The sequence below is a fragment of the Lipotes vexillifer genome, unplaced genomic scaffold (assembly GCF_000442215.2).
Source record: "Lipotes vexillifer unplaced genomic scaffold, Lipotes_vexillifer_v1.1 scaffold564, whole genome shotgun sequence".
Classification (NCBI taxonomy): Eukaryota; Metazoa; Chordata; class Mammalia; order Artiodactyla; family Lipotidae; genus Lipotes; species Lipotes vexillifer.
In genome coordinates, this window is record NW_006787829.1 from 2,047,598 (window position 1) to 2,060,466 (window position 12,869).

Here is a 12,869-nt window from a genome sequence, read left to right on the forward strand (position 1 = left end):
AAATATTGCTCTTTCTCCATTTGAATTGTGGAAATGGAAAATACAAGAAATTATAACCTTAGCAGCTGGAAGAAAATCTTAGCTTACAGAATCCATCAGTTTGGGAGCAGACCTTTTCCTCTTGCCACCTGTTGTTGACCTGTGTGATCCAGGAAGTTAGGGGAATGGATGATAAAAGGCCATTGTTTCTGTGAATTAGGAAACGTAGTTTTGGGGGAACTTAGAGCTTATTTTTCTTAAGTCAGAAGTTATTCCTCACAGGAAATTCCTTATGAAACTCAGGTAACAAGTCTCATACGTAGGCTCAGGGTGTACGGAAGACCATGCCAAGACCTGGGATTCTGAGGTTTGGCAGCGAGACACAGGGGACTCGGCATGATCCTGTTTTAACTGTTCCCAACAACGTTCATCTTTGTGTTTCATTTGCTCCTTCTGCATTTGGGAAATCTGCTTCAGAAAAAAAATCTGCTTTTTTTAAAAGACGGTGTTTCATAAAAGATCCATATGGTAACGTTCAATAAATTTCTTTTTAACTAATTTCACATGAAAGCCAAGAGGAATGTATGTGTTTTAATGTAGACTCCAAGGGAAAAATCCTTTCATGCATTTCTTCTTTTTCAATGACATCTCTTCCCCTGTGGCCTTACCCGTGCCCGCAGCCGTGCCTTTGGAGCGTCTGCGTCCCATTTGGTTCATTCATCTGGGCAGCAATGCTCGGCGTTCTGGTAGCAGATTGCTTGCAGTTCTGGAAACATGACTTCCTCAGATACTCTGTTAGAACATTCTTCCCTTGGCTTACCCTGGGAAGAGACAGATTATAAAGTGGAAAACTATTTTTAATCGTTTTCTGGTGTTATTTGTAAAGATTGGATCGCAAAGAATCAGTATATGGATATGATACCTCTTATAAAAAGTTACCTTATGTCTCTTAGGAAAAGCCATGATTGCAGAGTAGAAAGTCCAAAATAATAATGGCTTCCGTGAGAGAAGAGTTTCTTTTTCTGTTTTTTGTTTTTTTCCACAGGCAGCAAGCTCCCCACCGCCACCCTGGGGTGGGGTGCAGTCCTTGGCTGACAGTGTCCTCAGGGGCACAAGTGCCCATCTTTCTTTGATGCATTCTTCCTTCAGCAAGTTGCCACGTGGACATCTGGAAGGAAAAGAACTCCCCCAGCTGTCTATTGCCCCTTTCAGGAGGCTTCCCAAAAGAGCAGTCTAACAACTTGCCCTTAGGTCCACAGAACAGTGTGTTGACTACAAGGGAAGCGAAGGGTTGTAGTCCTTCAGCGGGGCTCACTGCACGTTTAGTAACACAGGCCTCTGCCTGGCAGAAAGGAGCAAGGGGTTCGGTTAGGCAACCACCAATCCCTGCCCCACTGGCCAACGTTCTAGCTGATTTAAGAGAAAAACATGATACAACTAGAAGTTAAAGTATTATGTTCCCAAATTAAATATAAGAGGCTAGATGCTTACTGAATTTATTCGATCTGTGTTTAGACTTTGTGATTAAGTCTAGTTGCGTTTAGAACTGGAAGTAGTACTGTCAGAGAATAAAGTAAGATCACTTCCTGGTGTGGGTTTATTCCCATGACATGAAAGCCTTCAGTTGTCAGAACCCACCTGCTTATCATAGAGAAATATGGCTGTGAAGACAGAGTAGTTGGTCTGAGCAGACACCAGCATTCTCAATGACAGTTTAATTAACCAAAAAATTAATTGGAAAATTTTAAAATATATGTACTTTTACCATTTATTTCGAATATGTAAATATGTGTTCATTACCCAGTCTCTTAATAAGGGCTGAGGCCTTTTTTGAAGGTAGTTCCTTCACTGATGTTGTGTTTTTGGGCATAAATCACATCTCTGGACAATTTCCAGTTTCAGTTTCTGGAAGTGGAGCAAAAACTAAGACACTTACTAAGCGATCTAAACCTCAACCTCTTCCAGATTTTTCTTTACCATTTTATCCAAGAATTCTTCCAAGTTTCTATTATTTCTGACTTTCTTTTGTAGTTAACTCACCTCACCAGATTCAATAGCAATTTGTGACTCCTTGTTTCTAATTCTTTGCAAAGCATCCAACTTAGCTCTTATAGAAATAATTATTTTTCATCTTACCGCTGTCCTTAGTATTTAACCAAATTCTATAATTACAGTAAGGAGTCCAAGTGGTACAGATGTTTTAGGAACAAGTACAGCCAGATCCTGGTCAGTATGAAACTCGCCGAGTGGAAGCCAGAGAAGCCTGTGCTGGAGGGAAGTCCACTTGCCCCTGTGCTCACGTGCTCTGGCGTTGGTTGGCCGGTATGTTTATTGGGAAAATGGAGAGAATTGTTTAAGCTTAGCAAATCCGTTCTCTGGTGGCCAATAAAGAGAGGTTGTACTGTGAGCTTCTAAGATTCCTTGAAACTTTGAACATCCTCTTGTTTGTTTTTGTGGCTAATCCTTGCCTGGCTCCCTGTATTAGACACAAAGAAGGCCAGAGGATAAAGGACACGGGTCCTTGTTGGACATTATTCTCAACTTACCTTGTACCTTCTTCACATTCTCTGGCTTGCTTATCCGTGCCCTTTCTTCTCCTGCCTCTTTGATTGAATTCTCTAACTTTCCTCCACCCCTGTGCCTCCACCCACCTTTACGTTTCCATTTCTGCCAGCTTTAAAAGGCTAAGATCAAATGTCACGTCTCTCGTGAAGCTGTGTCAGATTCCCCAGCTGGCAGGAAAGTCTTTACTCTTTGAGTTTCCACACCAATTTTAGTCGTTTTTTTTTTTTCTTTTCACTTTTATATCACTTAGCGCTTTTTGCCTTGTATTATACGCACTTGCATAAAGTCATTGTTCCCACCGTCTGCTTCAGAACAGGACTTCTGACTCAGCTTGTGACTCCATGCCTCCCACAATGCCTCACAAAGCAGGTGTTCAGTTTATATTTATTTACATGAATGAATGAATGAGTGGATGAATATGGAAAATACTTTATTAACAAAAGCTACAGAATTTCATAATGTAAACTAGGCTAAAATTCTGTAGACTTTGTCAAAATGCCACTACTATAAGTAGTTTTTTATGAGAATAGATTTTCGTTAGGTTCTAAAAATAAAGAATGAAACCAAAAAGCACTGCTTAAAAACACTTTAAAATCCTTAGAATATTTTTTTAGTTTAGCAGAGTAGGAATAAAACCCCAATATTTTGGATATGATTTGAAAATATAACCAGCACTGACATGGAACAAAGATTCTATTCTAAACTTTGAAGCTCCATTGCTTACTAAGAATCTTATTTGGGCTATTCTTTTTGGGAGGCAGGATGTAGGTATCAGCTTTTTGCAAATAGAACCTTAAATTCTGAAAGTTATATAAACTGCAACCCCAGCAGTGTGGAAAAAAACAGAAGAAGCCAGTTTGCATTACCCATGCTGTGTAAAAAGCACAAATCAACAGATAACCTGTCAGCTTCCTTCCAGTTCCTGTTTCTTAGTGCCCACATTTGGCAGCAGCAGGCACTGTGAGAATCTGACTAAAATAAACGTGACACTGCTTTGCACAGAAAGAGAGGAGGGGCAGCAGTAAAGGCCGAAAGGAAGCTTTTAATACTTTGACTTAATGCTTAATCTCTTGGTACCATTGCAGTAGGGAATGAAGTCTGTGATTGCATCACTTTACATTTTTCATGCATATTTCCTATCCACAGCTGATAATATGCAGTTCCATTTGCAAGGTGAGGATAATACTACAGCTCCTGCACAGTGATTTTGAGTTTTGACCCAAACGGGGAAGCCTTGAGTGTACAGAGTCTGATTCAAAACTGATTCAAAACTGGTAGATCCGGGTTGAGAGTCCGCCTGCCGATGCAGGGGACACGGGTTCGTGCCCTGGTCCGGGAAGATCCCACATGCCGCGGAGTGGCTGGGCCCGTGAGCCATGGCTGCTGAGCCTACGCGTCTGGAGCCTGTGCTCCACAACGGGAGAGGCCACAACAGTGAGAGGCCCGCGTAAAAAAAAAACCTGGTAGATCCAATGTATATGGCATTTGCTCTGTCTGATTGAAAGATTTTAAGTTGTCAAGGAGACGGGGGCTGGTACTAACAGTGATGCTGAACCATCAGGACTGCTGGTCCCTCCTCCCAAATTCACTCCCAGGATGGAGAGAGAGAACGGTGAGCAAACCCTGGTGTCACGGGGCAGCTGTTGGAGATGCTGTGTGTAGGGGGTGGCCGTGTCTTTGGTCATGGGCAGCAGAAGGCCCCGCAGGGCTGTGTGAGGGAAAGCACACACGGGGGGTCTGTTCTCGCTCCCACCAGCCATTGCCTTGAGGGAACCAGTGCCTGCCCCTCCGTTCACATCTCTGGGCCTAGGGTGCGCATGAGCAAACTCAAGGCCACAACACAGAACCCCTGCAGTGGCGAGGGGCTGAGAAAACGGGTGGAGCTCACCGATCTCCATCAGGCCCTGCTGTGCCCTGCTGCTTCAGAGCCCCAGGCCTGGGCACTGCAGTGCAGAAGTGTCTCTTCCTAATGCTGCTTCTCACCAAGCAGGGGGTGGTTTTTGGAGTGTGGAAGTGACTGATCGATGGGTGCCCTGGACCCGCACTCTCCACCCCTTGAGCTGACGTGGCCCCTACAGACGAGCGCACGGCCATTCACGGTACTTGTCTGACATTCCCAGAGGAAGTGAGCTCACTGGTCAAAATAACAAGACATTAGAGGAATACCACTGCTTCAAAAGGAAAATCACATGCTGGAAGTACATTTTCCAAAGAAGCGGAAATGCTAAAACAGATGAACCAGGAATTTTAAATTAGCCAAATTTAAAGAGATAAGGAAAGAAATTAAAACTGTAAGACCCAAATGAGAAAACATTTAAAATGTACAAAGAAATATGTACAACAAATATAAAGGTTGAAAGAAAGACAACAATAGATAGGACAAGTAGAATGGATCCAGCTGAGTTATGAATTAATGACTCAGAAAACACGATTGAGGAAATCTTTGAGAAGGAAGAAAACAACAGTAAGTAGGAAATACAAAATAAAAATATAAAAACTAGGAGAATAGAAGTAAAAGTGCTCACATCTGGATGGCAGAAGTCTCAGAAATGGAAAAGAATAAAAAGAAAATAAGTACTTGAAGAAATGTGGCAGTAAATTTCCTAATACTAAAAAGAGAAGATAAAGTTTATACTTAAACAGCTCATAGAAAGCCGAAGAAGGGAGGGAAGAAAAAATATATATATACACTCATTGCAAAAATCTAAGAATATCAAAGACAAAAAAACCCCAAACAACCCAATAAAAATGATAATAACCCCAATCTGGAAACAACCTAAATGCCCATCAATAAGAGAAGTTAAAAAATATTGTGGTATATTTATGCAATGAAATATTGCTCAGCAATAAAAAATAACAAAATACTGATAAACACAACATCATGAATAAACGTCAAAAACATTAAACTGGGCAAAAGAAGCCTGACACAAAAGAGAACATACTGGTTGATTCCACTTATATGAAGTTAAATAACAGGTAAAACTAACCTGGTGACAGGAGTTTATAATAACGGTAGTCTTTTGGGGTGTGTTAAGTGAAAAGGTACAAAGCAATCATCTGGCTTCTGTATCTTGATCTATCACATTTTATTCCTTGATCCAGGGTGTGGTAACACAGGTGTATGCATATGTAAAAAGCCTTAAAAGTGTTCCTGTTATTATATGTATATTATACTTCAATAAGACACCCGAAAGAAAAAAAGTTTAGGTAATATCAACATGATGGACATTAGTGAGGAGAAGAACAAAGCAAGTAAAAGAATGCAATATTGTTATCGAGAGGGGAATGCAGGCTCTAGAGCGCAGGCTCAGTAGTTGTGGCACACGGGCTTAGCTGCTCTGCGGCATGTGGGATCTTCCAGGACCAGGGATCGAACCTGTGTCCCCTGCTTTGGCAGGCGGAGTCTCAACCACTGCACCACCAGGGAAGCCCTGAAGGTGTGGCAATTTTAATACATGTGTCTAACAAAATAACCTCAAAATATTTGAACCCCAAGGTGGCAGAACTGTAAGGATAAAATGGTTACCTGGTATTGCAGAAGTCGCTTTCAACCCATGCTCTTGATTTTCGATAAGTCGGCAATAACTCTGAAAAGATATAGAAAATATGAATAACGAAATCGATAAGCTTAATCTAATGGATATATACAGAATTCTGCAACCAAGAATTAGAAAAGACACAGTTTTTCCTCAGTCCATATGAAGCATTTACAGTTGATTCAAGTATCAGGCAAAAAAGCCTCAGTAAATTTCAAAGACTAGGTCCATATAGAAGGAACTCTTGCCACTATGTAACTGAGTTAAAACTTAATAACAAAAAGATAAGGAGAATATCTTTGTGTGTTTGGAAATTAAAAGACAAACTTGTAAATAACTCACAATGAAAAGAAACCACAATGGAAAGTTACTGAATGATAATGAAAACTACACAAAAAGACCTGTGAGATGCAGCAAAAGTGAAAGTTCTCTCACTTTTTTAATCCTTGAGAAATTTTTAGCTTCAAATCTGTCTAAAAGAAGGCCTCAAAATGAATAAGCCATGTGTATATCTTAAGAATTAGAAAAATAATGACAGGATAAACCTAAATTAAGTTGAAGAGATAGTAAAAAACAAGAGCAGAAGTTAATGAAATAGAATCAAAGGTATTACAATATAGAAAATCAACAAAGCAAGAACTGGATCTTTGAAAAGAAATAGTAGACAAATTTCTGCCATAAATGATCAACTGAAAGAGCAGAAGAACACAAATGCTATAATGAATATAAAGGGGGACATAAGTACAGATAAAGTAGAATAAAGAGTTACTACTGGAATATTATCAACAGTTCTATGCTAGCAAATTTGAAAGCATAAATGGACAAATTCTTGGAAAAATATTTACTAGAATTGACCTGAAAGATAATAGACTTCAATAGCCCTATAGCTATTAAAGAAACTGAAGTAGTGATTATCATCTTCCCACAAAGAAAACACAAGACAAATGGTTTTATAGGCAAGTTTTAGTAAACATTCCAAGGACAATCCCAATTTTATTCAAACTCTTTGCAAGAGTTGTAGGAAAAGAAGGAAGAATACCAATTCATTCTAAAAAGCCAGTATAACTATGCTACCAAAACCAAACCAGAACAGTATGAGAATGGAAAAGTATAAGCCACTTATCTCATGAACAGAAGACAAAAATCCTAAACAATATTACTAGCAAATCAAGTAGACATTGTATATAAAAAAAGAAAAATATCTATATGTTTCTCTTAGTACATGTAGAAAAAGTACTTGATAGTATTCTAATTAATGTCAAAATCTCTTAGTGAATCAGAAGTAGAAGGCAATACGTTAAACAATAAAGAGTATGTTTAGAAGCCAGAGCACCAGCATTCTAAATGTGGAAACAGTAGAAGTACAGTTGGCCTGCGGTGTCTGCAGTTCTGCATTCTCGGATTCAACCAACTGCAGATCAAAAATATTAGGAAAAAGAATTCCAGAAAATTCCAAAAGCAGAACTTGATTTTCTACACACCAGCAACCAATTACATTGTATTTACAGTTATTTACATAGCATTAGGTGTCATAAGTAATCCAGAGATGATATAAAGTGTGAGGGAGTATGTCCATATGCAAATACTAAGCCATTTTATATGAGACTTGTGTATCTGTGGATTTTTGGTATCCGTGTGGGTCCTGTAACCAATATCCTGTGGATATCGAGGGATGACTGTATTTATTCCCTTACAATTAAAAAATGCCACAAGGAGGCTTGCTATTATCACTTCTATTGAAATTTTATTGGAAGTTCTATGCAGTGTAATGAGGTTAAAAAAATACTGGAATCAAAGATTAGGAAGGAGAAATAAAAGTATCATTATTTGCAGTTGATATATCACATTAAAAAGTCAAAACAATTTTAAATAAATTATTTTAGGAGTTGGGAGTTTAGCACGGTGGCTGGATTCAAAAGCAGTTGCATTTCTTTACATCACAAACAACTAAAAACACATTTAATAAGAAGCCATCATTAACAATAATTATGGAGCATATAATGTACTGAGTAGTAAATCTAGCTAAACATGCACAATCTCTACAGGGAAAATTAGAAATGTTTATTAAGTCATAATTAAAAACATAAAAATGAGCGATACCATGTGAATAGACAGGGAGACTTATGTGGCAGACTGTGTTTTCCAAAGATAGCCACAGCAGTATTTACTATCCCATCTACTTTCTTAGAAAGTGTCTGGTATTTCTCCCTCCAGAAGTGGGTTTATGATTCTAGGCTGGAAGTGATACTACGTAATTTAACAGGTTACACCGTGAAAGGTGATACAGCTTCCTCTTGGCTCTCCGGGAACCAAGCCACTGTGCTGTGAGAAAGCCAGGCAGCCACATGGGGAGGCCATAAATGGATGTTCTGAATGACAGCCACAGCTGAGTTCCCAGCAGACAGCCGGCTTCAACAGCCAGACATGTGAATGAAGAAGCCTTCAGATGAGTCCTGCTGTGAGCTACTGAGTCCCCTTCAGTCTTTCCATCTTCCCATCTGAGGCCAGATGTCACGGTAGGTGAAGAACCGTCTCTGCTGTGCTTCCTCGGAATCCTGAGCCACGGATTCCTGACTAACAAAATGGTGGTGGTTTTATATCATTAAATGTCAATTCCTCTCAAATTAATGGATAGATTTAATACAATTCCACCCAGAATTTCAACAGGGTATTCCTGGTAGAATTTGATGAGATTATTCTGAAGTCTACATGAAACAATAATGAGATAGCCAGGACATTTTTGAAGAACGATAGCAGGAGGAGGGGATTTACCTTACCAAGCAGCAGGATTTCTTATGAAATTATGGTAATTAAAACTGTCTGACATGGTGCAGAGATAAGCAGAACATGTTTATGGAAGTTTGGTGTATGACCAAAGTGGCATGACAGATAATGGAGAAAGGAGAGACAATTTGATTAATAGGAGAAGAGAAAATGTTGTCCATATGGGAAAGGATGAAGTTGTATTCCTTCTTCACAACATATGTAAAAATCAATTCCAAATGATTAAGGACTAATATGTAAAAGCCAAAACATGAACATGGTTAGGAAAAATTTTTTTGACTAGATTTTAAAAAGCATTGAATATAATGATAAGATTGATAAATTTTGATATATAAAAATTAAGAACTTTAAGGAAAGAACTACAAAACAACCAGAAAATAAGTGACAAAATGACAATAAGTACATGCTTATCAACAATCGTTTTAAAGGTAAATCGCTTTACCTTTAAAATCGTTTTAAAGGTAACTCTACAATTAAAAGATGTAGAGTGACTGAATGAATAATAACAAACAAACAAGAACAAGACCCATATATATGCTGCCTACAAGAGACACACTTTAGAGCTAGAGATACACACAGATGAAAATGAAAGGATGGAGAAAGATATTCCATGCAAATGGAAATGAAAAGAAAACTGAGGTAGCAGTACTCCTATCAAACAAAATAGACTTTAAAACAAAGTCTATGACAAAAGACAAAGCAGGGCATTACATAATGATAAAGGAGTCAATGCAAGAAGAAGATATATAACGTTCATAAACATATGCACCTAACATAGGAGCACCTAAATATATAAAGCAAATTTTAACAGACATAAAGGGAGAGATTGGTGGTAATACATTAATAGTAGGGGACTTTAATACCCCACTTACATCAATGAATGTTGATAGATCAGACAGAAAATCAATAAGGAAAAAGTGGCCTTAAATGACACGTTAGACTATTTGGAATTCACAGATAGTTACAGAACATTCCATACAAAAACAATACACATTCTTTTCAAGTGCACATGGAACTTTCTCCAGGTCACATGCTAGGCCACAAAAGAAGTCTCAATAAATTTGAGAAAATTGAAATTATATCAAGTATCATTTTCTGACCACAAGGTATGAAACTAGAAATCAATTACAGGAAGAATACTGGAATAAAACACAAACATGTGGAGACTAACCAACATGCTACTAAAAATCCAATGGGTCAACAAAGAAATCAAAGAGAAAAATTTAAAAATACCTTGAGACAAATGAAAGTACAGGTGTAACTTTCCAAAATCTATGGGACAGAGCAAAAGCAATTCTAAGAGGAAGGTTTATAGTGATACAAGCCTACTCAAGAAACGAGAAAAATCCCAAATAACCTAAATTTCCGCCGAAGGGAATTAGAAAAAGAAGAACAAACAGAGCCCAAAGTTAGCAGAAGGAAGGAAAGAAAGGAAGTAGAAATAAATGAGAGACCACCACCACCACCATCAATAATAATAGAAAAGGTCAATGAAAAGATGTTTAAAAGATAAACCAAATTGATAAACCTTAACCCAGACTCATCAAGAAAAAAAGAGACAGGGACCCAAATAAATAAAACTAGAAATGAAAGAGAAGTTACAACCAATGTCACAGAAATACAATCTTAAGAGAATACTATGAACAGTTACATGCCAATAAATTGAACAACCTAGAAGAAATGAATAAATTCCTAGAAACATATAATCTTCCAAGACTGAATCAGGAAGAAATAGAAAATCTAAACAGACCAATGAATAGCAATGAAATTGAATCATTAATCAAAAAACTCTCCATAAACGAAAGACCAGGATCCGATGGCTTCACAGGGGGAGTCTACCAAACATTTAAAGAAGAGTTAATACCTAGCCTTCTCAAACTATTCCAAAACATTGAAAAGGAGGGAACATTTCCAGACTCATTCTATATAAGACCAGCATAACCCTGAAACCAAAACAGAACAAAGACACTACAAAGGAAGAAAATTACAGGCAATATCCCTGATGAACACAGATGTGAAAATCTTCAACAAAATATTAGCAAACCAAATTCAGCAATACATTAAAAGGATAGTACATCGTGATCAAGTGAGATTTATTCCAGGGGTGCAATGATGGTTTAGTATCTGCAAATCAATCAACATGATACAACGCATTAACAAAAAGAAGGATTAAAAAATCACACGATCATCTTAATAGATGCAGAAGAAGCTTTTGGCAAAATCCAGCGTCCGTTCATGATAACAACTCAACAAAGGTAGTATAGAGGGAACATAGTTTGCATGTGGATATCTAGTTTTCCCAACCTCCTTTGTTGAAAGCAATATTGATTCTTGGAGCTTTTTATTTCATTGATTTTGTAGAATCGATCCCTCAGTTTACGTTTCAAGCTATATAATGTTGTATGATGGGTTTTTAAAAGTTCATGTCACAAATGCACAGAACGAAACTTGATAATATACATTCATATGTTTTGCAAGTCTGGTATACTATTCAACTTAAGACTGCTCTATCTGTTATTCTGGTTATGTATGAATAACATAGGAGAAAAGCATTATTTGACGCAGGACTTGGAAACAAACTGAGAAATAAATTGGTAGAACAAGAAAAATGGAAATTGTATGCTTCTTAAAGAAGGGCTCTAATTGCCAACATTTTTTAATTGAAAGGTTTAAAAATGCCTTTAACCTATTGCTGTAATTTAGAAAGAACCTCTCAGATTTCGCTGTTATGAAAGCATACCTGCAATTCTGAGCATCACTATCTAAAATCTCAAAAATGAAAAATGCTATGTACTAGGCCACTGTACATTTCCCCCGGCGTAGTCTCGTATTAACTCAACACACATTTATTGAACACTTACTATGTTCCAGGCCTGGATACCCTGATATGAAACACAGAGCTTCCGGTTAAGCAGCTCCCAGCCCTCAGGGCAGAGACAAACATATACACACATGAACTGCCAGGTGACATGACCAAATAAGAGCACAGTGTTCCTAGAGTCCAGCCGATGGGGCAGCTAACTTCACCTGCCCCAGACCACTGGTGCTGAAGATGGCACTTAGAGTCAATGCTGATTTCGTGGGGCATCTTAAAACTAGCTCAGCTCATGGTTGCCTTCTGGCTACTTCTGAAATTAGAAAAGTCGTATAATTTGAACTCGTATTCAGACACAATCCACAAAAGTCCTAAAAGTACTTCAGTCCCAAAGGAGAGGAATAGATAAGAAAGAGGTTTGCTCTGGATGGACTTGGAAATATGTGGATTTGACCCCCAGTATCCTCTAGGGCAGGAGAAAGTAGAGCTCTGCCTTGCACAACACAACACACACACACACACACACACACACACACACACACAAAATCATGGGCATATAAGAGTTTGGAGAAGATACCTAGAAACAGAGAGAGAGTGATACCAAGCAACACAAACATCTTCAAATTGACTACTTAACACCGTGTTCAGGCTCCAGCATTGCTTGGGCTTGGATACCCTGCGCTGGGTGGGGCTGTGCTACTGTGCAAAAGCTACCCCACGTGGCTCGGGCTCCAAGGCCACAGGCAGGGCTGCCCTGATCTCGGGTCCTGTCACCTTGCTCTGGGCGGTGCTCCGCCCACCTCCAACTTGAACGTCCACTGGCTCCCACACATGGATATTCCTGATTATACAGTGATCCTCCACCTAATTTTACATTTGGATGCCAAACAGTAATCACCAACCTCACTCCCTGAAGCATTTAAATTATGTGTTATTGTTCTCCAATCCAATGAAGTTAAAAGTCTGTCTCCTCTCTGCTTAGAGCTGATACGAGCACAGATCAATTTAATACAATTATTAAATTGAAACGAAAACAACTGCTAGTCTGCTTTTATTCCATACTTAGAGAATCGTATATCCCACGTTCTCGGGCAACAGCCACTAATTTCCTTCCCTCTGCTCAATTAGTAGGTGAGACATTTCATATATCTGAATTCAGTATGTGTGCGTGTGTCTTGGGGACCCCTGAT